The sequence below is a fragment of the Lucilia cuprina genome, chromosome 3, assembly GCF_022045245.1.
Source record: "Lucilia cuprina isolate Lc7/37 chromosome 3, ASM2204524v1, whole genome shotgun sequence".
In the NCBI taxonomy this organism is placed as follows: Eukaryota; Metazoa; Arthropoda; class Insecta; order Diptera; family Calliphoridae; genus Lucilia; species Lucilia cuprina.
This window is the reverse complement of record NC_060951.1, coordinates 58,331,178-58,342,982: the sequence shown is the minus strand read 5'-3', so window position 1 is coordinate 58,342,982 and position 11,805 is coordinate 58,331,178. Positions and strand designations below refer to the sequence as shown.

The 11,805-nt window shown below is 28.0% G+C and overlaps 1 protein-coding gene across 2 annotated transcripts in view; it reads right to left on the bottom strand.

The window, feature by feature from the left end:
* LOC111677381 overlaps positions 1–3,270 on the bottom strand; it is a 25,923-nt gene extending 22,653 nt beyond the window's left edge. The window contains exon 1 of one of the 2 annotated variants that reach the window (XM_023438484.2): positions 2,861–3,270. The gene's annotated coding sequence lies outside the window, so the exon portion shown is untranslated. Of the gene's footprint in view, positions 1–2,238; positions 2,747–2,860 lie in introns of those variants that run through there. The other variant, XM_046945814.1, reaches the window with a different exon arrangement.
* Between the last annotated feature and the right edge of the window lie 8,535 nt (positions 3,271–11,805).

Sequence of the window (11,805 nt, the reverse complement as noted above, 5' to 3'; positions counted from 1 at the left end):
AGAATATATATACTTTATAGGGTCGGAAAATTATATTATAGAAATTACAAACGGAATGACAAACTTATATATACCCTTCTCACGAAGGTGAAGGGTATAAAAAAAACTCTTATTATTTTACATGAGTTTTATTTTTATTAAATTTTATATTTGCTTATTAATGTTAATTAATGATTTCTAGGAAATCACAGTTGTTTCTTTGAAATTAACAAAAATTTATGGAATAATGCAATAAAACTGAAAAATACTGTTTATTAGGTCTTCAAAAAGTTTTTGGGACATTTACATTTTTGAAATAATTGGCAGAATTGTGTTATTGGTTTAACAAATTGTTTGATTTTTATAGGGTAGTAGTTTAAAAGTATGTTATTTTATAAAATGAACTAATAATGTGTTTACATATATCTCTCGAAAAACACTGATCTCAGACTTAATACAAAATACTCAGATATGTATGAGTGAAAGCAACAAATGTTTTAAAAGTTTTCACTATAAACCTAAGGGTATTCCGAAAAAATCATTCTTAGCTTTTAAAAAACTGTCTGTGCATTCTCTAGACTGAACTTATTGATCATAAAATACGTATGTGTCAAGTAACAGATGTTCTTAAAGTTAGGACTCAGTTTTCATTCCATCTAAGGAGATAGAACTATATCTATTACTGTATCACCTAAAAATCTTTCTAGAGACTAGTTCATTCATCATTTTCTATATAATAGCTTTTCATACAATTTTTATCTATAAGCACTCTTAATACAATTTTATTCATTATCTGCAGATTTTCTAATCCATCGATATCTCGAAACGTATGATTCACTTCATTTCATATCGTTTTGTTCTTAAGACAAAGAATCCCTAACATTTAAAATAAAATAGAAAATATCTTTCTCCTAGGAAATGAATTTAATATCTAATCTAAAAATATCAGGCCTGTCACAGAATTACATTCTGATCTGCTTCAAGAAATCACTAAACATTTTCAACGTGAAAAAGACCATTTGTTTACAAGTTGTAATTCCACTTTCGATCAGAATGAAATTCGCGGTATATGCGACAAGATCTTTGAAATTCGCGGTATATGCGACAAGATCTTTGACAATTGGATCAGTACCTTTTTATATTTGAAAAGATATTGAATATTGTGATAATTACAAAAACTAGAGCGAATTTGAAACTGTTACAAAATAGGCTGCTTTAGTGATAAGAACCGATGTCTAAGAATATGGAATTTTAGAGTAATGTACATTTCCCAATCCATATGTATAGAAATCAACACATTCCTATTTGCTCTAATGTTAAACAAATACATATTTACCCCTATCGCCAATAGAATGAAATTTTTATTCCCCTCGAAGGGAACTTGCTGTGAACAATTCATTCACAATAGTTGATTTTGTTTGCTCCATTGAAAAAAAGAATTCACAACAAGGAGAGTAAGGGCTCGGTTAATCTTTGCATTCCGTTCCATGAATAATTAGCTGATTCAGCTTTTCTCACTTACGGAACTTGCAGTGAACAATTCATTCACAATAGTTGAGTTTTTTTGTTCCATTGAAAAAATTTCACAACAGAGACAGTTAGGGCACAGTTAGTCTTTACGTTCCATTCCATGATGAATCAGTTGATTCAGCTTTTCTTACTTACGGAAACCTTTTGTATGTCGTTAGTGGAAATAAAAATTCAATTCGCAACATTACTTCACAGAGATCGAAAAAAGTGAATGGGAACGTATTTTACGTGAAATGTTAATTGGTGTGATATGGGTTATTCGTTAGTTTGGCCGTAACGATGCGTTGCGAATGAACCTGTTGAAAATAGAATTTAATCCGCAATATTAAGTGACAGTTTTAGTGAACGAAGCAAGTGAAACGGAAATATATTTTAATTGAAATGTTGATTTGTGATAGAGGTGGTTATGTTTTAAACCGACTATTCAAAAAATTGTTAGAAAATATCGACTTTGAAAGGAATTAGACACTGGATGGTACGATGGTTCTATAGTCCGGCCTAAAACAATTTGTATGTGTGGAATTACACTTAAAGAAATCTCTGATTAAGAAAAATAATTGTAATTTTTTTTTCTTTGAATAAGAAAATCAATTGCAATGAAAATAATAACAATTTCACAGTGCAATGAGAAGTGACATTATTTTTCAGAGAGGTTGGTCTAAGTAGAACAAGAATGTGTTTTTGAAACTTGTTAAACACCTCCAAAATCTTGATTACGGTTTTTCTTACCTTTACCGCTAAAAAGTCAGCAACTTTTTTTGAATCTTTTTCGATATTAAGTTTAGAAAGATTTAGAAAGAAAAAGCTGAGACCTTAAAAATGGCATATATGATGATTAAGTGACCTGAAGAAATATGAGTGCATGTCATCGGCAAACATAAATTTGATTTTATTTGCTATTATAAAGAGTGAACAGGATTCGACCACAACACAAGAAAAAAGAAAGTAAATGTAATGTAAATATAGTACGAAAAGAAGAAAGTTGACGTAATCATCATTTGTTATAAAATACATGTTAACATTGCACTTGAGAATTTTCTATTAATTTTTTTTTTATTTATTGTTATCAATTTCTAATAGACAACACAAACACTTAGGTTTTAACAATTAATTCCAATTGTATAATATTGTATTTCTTTTTAAATAATAAGACATCCTTGGGTAAATCAAATTAAACTGATAAAAAACCCATTTCACTTTATATTATTATTGTTATTATTTGGCACACGCTGACGTTATTATTATTATTTTTTATTTATTTTTTTTTTTTGGATAAATGTAATATAATATACTTTTTTTATATAGATAAATATTTGGGTTATTTATTTTTATATATACTTTTTCAACTTACTATCACAGATTTATTTCCAAAAATTCACTTAATTTGTATATTTTTGTTTTTTTTTTAATATAAAATAAACAAAAATTTAAATGAATGGTTTATTGTATGATTAATGGATTTCCTATTTTGTATAATTATTCAGCTTGTATAATATTTGTACTATTTTTAATTTAATTTTTTGTTTTTTTTTTTTATCAGTTAATGCTCTCTTTTATTTATGCTTTTCTTAATTGTTATTCAAACGTAATTTCATTTATTTAGTTAAATTCTTGTTAATTTTTTTTTTTTTTAGTTAATATTGCACTTTTTATTTACTTTTTTTCTCTTTACTAAAAATTTGAAAAATAAAAACCAAAACAAAACAAAACTCAAAATTAACCGTGTTGTGTTGACTGTTTCGCGAACGGCGCTTGACTTAACCAGACACTCTGTGTGTTTATTCACTTTATAGAATTTCAATAAAAGAATTTGTATTGAAAACTCAAACTGCCCGACCGTCGGACGAAAAAATATATTCTAGTAAAACACATTGTCAGCAACAAAGCGTAGCTACGGCGCACGTCAGTGGCGTTATACGAAAAGGTTTTCGTTATTTTTTTTTTTTTTTGGATTTCAAATAAAAATTACCTCTTTTTCAGTTCATGCTGTGCGTCATTAACACACATGTTGTTGTTTGCTCAGAGAACAAAAAATTGAAATGAAAGGAAAAGAATCAATAACGAAGACAATAACAAAATACTCTCAATTAACTCAATATGCTCTTTTTTTAGTTATGTTAACTAACTTTTTGCTAGTAAGAATTAAATTACCCTTCAAACTCTTCTTCACATAAACGACTACACATGTATCTAGCTACAGGCTTATTGTCAAAGGTCTAACTTGAAAGATAATAAATAATAGTTATTAAATAATCGTATAAGGAATGAAATCAGTTAGAGTGGAGTACAATCAGACCGTTATGTTCCAACCATTTTTGATTCTAGAGAATACAGAAAAGATTTCAAGAAGTAAGATTAAACCTAGATATAGAATAGATATAGAGTAGATTCAAATCAAGTGAAGATATTTTTGTAAGTGAAGATATTTTTGTAAGATAAGTAAACCCTGGTTCTAATTATCAACAGATTTAGTATCTTTCTTGTTTTATATGAGGTAATGCCAAACAATTTATTTTTGGCAAATCAAACAGTATCTTATTATCAGACCCGATATTCCATATTCTGATTCCCGAAAATCCTGATGAGCCAAACGTTCATTAAATTAAGAACCTTTTATATCTATGTCAACTAAAACCGCCACAAACATGTTGTATTTTCTTTAGAGGTTATTTCAATTCCAAAGCTGATCTTTTATTTGTCGATTGTAAATTAAAACAAATTTTTGTGTATTCAAAATCTTGCAGCTTTATATTATCAGGTCACTTAAGATCGGACTTTCTTGAATTCCTGAGAATCTGGATAGTTTTTCATACACTTTCGTTGAAGGATTTCTAAAAGCTTATAAGATATGCGTTACCAATGAACTACAGACAAAGTGGCCCCACACCGATTAGAAGCATTTCTTTTTTAAAGAAGATCGACGACAACCAAAAACCCGTTAGGTAGATCGGGTATTGTTAATAAAAAGTTTATTCAAAATCGTACAGTTTGTTATTATCTTGAAGAATTTCTTATAGAATCTTATAAGATGTATATATACCAGAGAAAATATAGAATCACATCGACGAAAGACCCTACTCTTTTATAGAAGGTCCTAAATTCATTATTCTCCAGATTTAAAATCTTTGCAATAGATGTCAGCTAATAGATCAACAGCAGACACTAAAATTCGATCTTCTTCAGATTTAACTCCTTGATATCTGCTAAAACCTCTACAATTATGTTGGAATATATTGTAAATCTAAATGGTCCATACAATTTCATGTTTGAAATCGTGAAGTATTTTATTATTAGACTACCAATATACACTTTAAAAGTGAACCATAAATTTATTGTAATTTAAGTTTAAAACTTTTTAGATCGATATAAACTAAAAGTAGCAACAATCAGGTTATATACTTTATATTTAATATAGATGAGTTACACAATTTCTTAATAAAAATCGTGTCCTTTTATCAAGACATTTAAGGAACTGGGTGTGTAATATAAGTTGGACTAGAGTTAAAACAGAGTAAAACAATTACTTTGCTTTAATCGTTCAGTTTTTTGTTAACTTAAGATTAAATATTTGTAAAAAAACCAGAAGTATTTTAGGTCCTGTGATAGTGTGATAATGCTTTAAAACGATAACAATTCAAAGCCCGATTTCTTATTACTGGTGAACTTCTTGTTATCTGAATTATACTTCTATCAATGCTCAAGATTGAGGACTAATAACATTTTAAATGTTTCTTTAATTTACTACATTTTTTGTATCTGATAAGTTCATATTTGGCGATACGTTTTAGGAAATCACTTTTAATACAATGACTTCATAGAGAACTTGACGAGTGGTCCATAAGATTACGAAGACGGTCAAAAAGCTTTAGTTTGTTTTTTAAGTGTCACACTCTCTCGCTGGGATATGGTTGGGACTTACATCACTTTCTTACTTCTTCGTCAAAACGTTTTCGAGTTTAGAATTGAAATTATGTTTTGGATAGGGAAACCGAATAATTACCCAGCAAAAAAGAACTTCCAAAGAAGCGACAAAGTAGTAGAATTTACTCTATGGAAGTAATGAAAAAGACCTGAAGAATTGATGTTTTTAACACAGGCTTATCACAGGAGAGATGTTCTTTTTATTTGATTCCAAACTCATTACATCTGAAGTCATTCTCAGGAAGTAATTTTAATGATTATTTTTGCTTCTTTGGAAGTCAATAAACATCATTTTCACAGCAGGAAAAAATACTTTTAAAGTGGTATTTAATGTTATTATTTTAAAACTACATCGTTATATTTTTGCGGGGAATTTTATTTCTTTTCCTATTCTTCAAAATTGCCTAAAGTGTTAGAAATCGTTCCTAACACTTATTTAACTCTTCTCATTCCTTAATCAGCACAAAAAAATTTCGCTAAAACTTACATCATTTCCTTATCAATAGTCTATAGTTTTTTAAAATATTTATACCATAAATTTACTAAGAAATTTAATTTGTGTTTAAATTTATAAAATATTTAAAATAATATTTATTTAATTTTCCCAAAATGCTACAATTTTCTTTTGTAAAAAAAATAATAAAAATCAAAAGATTTTCTTAACCACCTAATGATTATTATGGGTTAATCCGATTTAAAGTGGGAAAATCCTTAAATTAATCTTGTTTCACTTAATTCTCGTTCGTGATAATATGACACATACACACACACTCATAAAATACATACATTTAAAATTATCATGATGGTCAGTTAAATCTGGTTGTCAGGAGCTGCTGCTGCAGTTTGTTTAACAACAGGTAACAAATGTTTTTACACGTGTGTTTGTCTGGCAAGTCGATGCGTAAAATATCTCATTAAATAGTGGGCGTTTTTCGGTAAATTTGTTAAGTTCCAACACTCTGTCTCCTTTCACAATCATTGAAGTTGCAGCGCCTTGTTGCAACATGTGTTTTTTTTTTCGTTTCGTTAAGACGCCTTAAGTAGTTGTTTCCTTAACATCCTGGATAGTTATAGGGGATCACACGTAATTTCTTATTGCAGTTTATTTAAGTTAAAATTTTTAGTTAAAATAGTTTGCAAAATTTACTATAATTATTTTATTTTTGTTTAATCATTCCATGAGCGTAGGGATTACTTACAATTTTTCTTATCAAATGAGTCATTCGCTTTTAATGATTTTTGAAAAAATTTTTACCAACTTGTTTGTAAATATTTTAAACATTTATCTATTTAAAAAAAAGATGATGAAATCGCCGAGATTTATTGAAATGCAAATCGATGTCAAGATAAAATAAACTTAATTTATTAGAAAAATCATAAGATGTTTTAGATATCGGTCCGCAATTGTTCATATAAGTATTACGGTGAAATCTCACTATATGCACCTATTTTTATTTCACGGACCCCGTGAGAACGTTATTATATATCGAAGTCTTTATATATATTTCTTGTAATATATTTTTAACATCCAGAAATTGTAGTACTTTTATTGACCTAGTCCATAAGTAGAGTTTGCCGATCGTGAAGATACATTAGCTCTTTTAAATGTCTGGTACTTTTGAAGAACTTTCTGAGAAATCATTAGAAAACAATGAATTTCGTTCTTTACATATGCCTGATAAGGTAATGGTTTGCTCATTAACGTCCTCATTATAGCCTTCACCACTTTAGTGGGTTTGTGCTGATGTTTGTCCTATACCCACCTTAAAGTATACCAATCGGCTGAGTCGATTTAGATATGTCCGCCCGTCTGTAATCAAAGTACAGGTCGCAATTTTGAAGCCTATTGAAAAGATCGGTCCATTATTTCGCCTAGATCCCATACAACTGAACCCCCGAATAGGGCTTGTAAACATTGTAATCAAGCTACAGGTAGCATTTAGCATTTTCTATAAGCGGAGGCTTTTGAATTTCCTATAACATTGACTCTAGAAATATTAAATTAAACATGTAAAGTCCGGAGTAAATTAAAACCTAAAACGTGGGACTTTTTGGTACTTTTTTGTTCTTTAAAAAGTAGTTTTTTAAATTTCTATAATATTGAATGTGGAAACATGAAATTAGGCAGGTAAAGCCCGGTTCAAGTAAAAACTTTTTAAGGTCCCAGTAAAAATAAAACGAAGAACTTTTAAAAGAATAACATTTATCACCACTTCAACTGTAGTACTAAATGAATTTGTTTACCTTCTGTGGAAGTGGTATAAATTGACTTCCAAAGAAGCGAAAAGAATTCAATTTGTTGTTTTTAGAGTTGAATGATAAATGCATGTAATTTATATAATCAAAATTACTTCCTTAGAATGACATCAGACGTAGTGAATTTGGAATCAAATAAAAAGAACATCCCTCCTATGTCAAGCCTGTATTAAAATCCACACTTCTTCAGGTCTTTTTCAGTACTTCCATGGAATAAATTCTACTTCTTTTTCGCTTCTTTGGAAGTTCTTTTTTTGCTGGGGTAATTTTTGAATAATATTGAACCAAGAAACAAGAAGTTTTACACGTACACTTGGGTTATAACAAAAATTAGGTTTTATCACTATATTCTGATAAAAAAAACCTGTTTTTGGTGCACAACCTTAACATTTGGGAAAAGATAATATACTTCTAAACATTTAAACATTTTGTCAATTACCGTTATAATTTTGACAACACATCGTTGTCATACAGGTTTTGTTGTCATGGCGATTACGCTTTTTAAATCATTTCGGCATCGTTGCTTTGACAATTATCCGTGCATACTTTGACAACGGATGTTATTGCCTGGTTCAAGTGAGAACATACAAAAGGGAAATATTTGGTACTTTTCCGTTATTTAAAAGGCGTTCTTCTTAAAATATTGAACCTGGAAACATAAAATAAAACATTAATTATGAGTTGTAAATATTTAAAAATCTGTAGGAAAGGTTTTTATGGTACTTTTTGAAAATCTTTAAAAAGCAGACGTTTCGTATTACAACTGATATGGTGAAGTGTATTTAAGATTTGGCACAGCTCAATATTGTACTTATTTTAATTAAGAACCGATAGGAGTCGCCCTAGTTTCACCAAAAAACAAAGAATTTTTATCTATATAAGATTTGGACTTTAGAACCTCTGATGATTCCGAAAACTTAATTTGTAACATAATTTACAACAAAATTATTTAAAAATACTCATACAAATGTAAATAAATTTTTGTTTAACATATCGTCTACGAAATAATTTTAAAAAATTTTAAATTTTAACTAAATCTCAATTCTCTCAACAACTCTCTCTCTCTCTTAAGTCTTACTCACGGCTAATAATCATTAGCTCTCTGTTAAAATCAATGACTTGCATTTTATTATAATTTTAAATAAATAAGAAAGTTAGAAAAATAATTTTTTATGGAATATATTTGTCATACTGATAATTAAATAAAAATCAAAATAATCTGATAAATAAATTTTGCAAATAATTTGATTTGAAATAATTTATTTAACAATTATCAAACAGACCTCCTACGACATTGATTTTATTTTGTTTTTATTATAATTTTATTATTTTATCTATTAAGTTTTAAAACTTATATTGATAACATATATTTATATATTTATTTCTAGAGATATTTAATAACAAAAATTGTTAATTACATTATACTTATAGTATAACTTGTTGTTGTAATATATTTTAAAAAACTTATGTAAAACATTATCAACATTTGTTTTAAAATAAAAAAAAAACTAAGTTTTCTAACAAGTGTCTCTACACAATTATGTCTGAAAAAAAACAACATTAATTTTTATCGTAAATTTTGTTAAACAAGTCATCATTATTGGTGGTAACTAACAAACTCTTGACTGTTAGGAAAAAACATGAAAGATAACAAATTTACTTTTATTTTATTTTTCAATTTCTGTATGAGTAATTGGTTTTAGTGATTTGCATTTATTGCCACAAAATGTATCTTCCAACTAAGTAAATTATTTTATAAGTCATTAAGCAAATTTTGTGTTTTTTTGTCTAATATATTTTGTTATACTCTACACCATTTTAGTGGGTAGGGTATATTGGGTTTGTGCTGATGTTTGTAACATACAACAATATTCAACCCACCTTAAAGTAAAACAATAGGATTAGAATCGTTTTCTGAGTCGAATAAGTTTTGTCCGTCCGTCTGGCTGTCTATATAAACCTTGTGCGCAAGGCACAGGGCGCAATTTTCCAGATAACTAGATGAAATTAGGCACACACGCTTTTTTCGGACGGAACCTATTGAAAATGGTTAAATTCGGTTCATTATTTCGACTAGCCTCCATACAACCGTACCCCCCGAATAGGACCGTTGGGCTTATAATTAAGTTAAATGATCTATTATGTTAACAAAAGTCGGCAAAACTTAGTTTTCAAGATAATTAGATGAAATTAGACACACTCGCTTTTTTTGGCCCAAAAACGGAACCTATTGAAAATGTTAAAAATCGGTCTATTATTTCGACTAGCCCCCATACAACCGTACCCCCCGAATAGGACCGTTGGGCTTATAATTAAGTTAAATGATCTTTTATGTTAACAAAAGTCGGCAAAACTTAGTTTTCAACATAAGTAATTAGATGAAATTAGGCACACACGCTTTTTTGGTCCATGGACAGAACCTATTGAAAATGTTTAAAATCGGGCTATTATTTCGACAAGCCCCTAAACAACCATACCTCCTCCAGTAGGGCCTTTAGGCTTATAATTAAGTTAAATGATCTATTATGTCAAAAAAAAATTAGTTTTATAGTTTACCGTTTTTTGTAATGATCGGGCTTTGTTTGACCCTAGGCCTCATACAAACTTCCATTCAGAAAATGACTTGAAGGTCAAAATAAACACTAATAATACTTTTAAATTCTACATAAATATCTTTGAAGTAGACGTAACTTCCTCTATCAATATTTATAAAGATAGGTCCATATTTACCCCTATTCATCTATGAGCTCTTATGTCAAAAATAAATAAAAATATTCTGAAAAAAGTTAAAATGCAAATCAAATGCTTTATTTTTTTAATAATCCACATTTTATTTATTTATTTTTTTTTTGGTGTGATACGGTCCATATGGTCGGCTATGACCGACTATACATTCAGGCTTGTTTTAATTTTTTATTTTATTAAAAATGACTCTTACTCATCATAACTTTAGGCCAAAAAAGGGAGTTTATTTTTTTTTTGTATATATTTAGTTTATTTCTAGATAACCAACCAGATGTCTAATTTAAATAATAAAATATTCTCTTAAAATCCACGTTCATAAAGAAATTAAACGTTTATTTGTTAAGAGATTTTCTGCCAAATTTACTTTATTATTCCGCAAATTATTGTGCACTCACCCTAAGCCATTTATATACACTGGAATTATTTATATAGATATTATTCTAAACTGATATCCCAGCAAAATTTGGATTAAAAAAAACTTTTCTATACAAAACGAATTTGTGGAAGAAAATTATGGAAAATTTATTGAATTTAAAAAAAAAATTTCAAGACTTTTCTACAACAAGAAAATATTACGAAAATTTTTTTTTGAATAGAAAATCTATTAAAAAATTAAATGAAAATTTCACCAAATTCATTGGAAATTGGGTAAAAAATTTTTTTCAAAAAATTTTATTTAAATATTGTAATTTCTTATGATAGAGAATAATTCCAGTATTTGTTTAATATAAACATTTATAAAAAATCTCTTTGCAAATACCCTATAATAAAGAATTTTTACTCACACTAAATCAAAATAGTTTACTTTTTAATAAATTAATTAAATTTTAGCTTCCGCGAGGGCAATTTGCGTTATTTAATCGCTCATTTCTTTACTCTCCTGTCTAACTGAAATTGTTGTCATAATTTTAATCTTAATTACTTTAAATAATACAATTACTATTCTTTGTTTTATAATAAATGATTAATGTTTTAAAAAATTTTTATGATTTAATTTTTTTTGAAATGTTTTTAAAATTATGAATGAATTTAAAGTAAAGAGAGATTTTTTTTAAAGAGAGATACAAATTTAATGAGAGTCTAAAAGTATCTGCACAATTTATTATGTTGTCAGATTTAAGTTTTAATGTATTATTTGCAAAAGCAAAAAAACTAAATACAAGTATTTGATAAGTTTTCTTTAGAGTCTGTTGCCAATAACATTTCATTATCATTTATTTTTTTGCCTTTTCACATACGTAGTGTGTGCGGAAAGTTTTCAAGCAATTAATTTCACAATCTAATACTTGATCTACATTGTTCAAGTGCTATGCAAATAATGATGCGATAACGATATAGTAAATGCAAAACTAATGTTGAATTTAATCGGTTAAA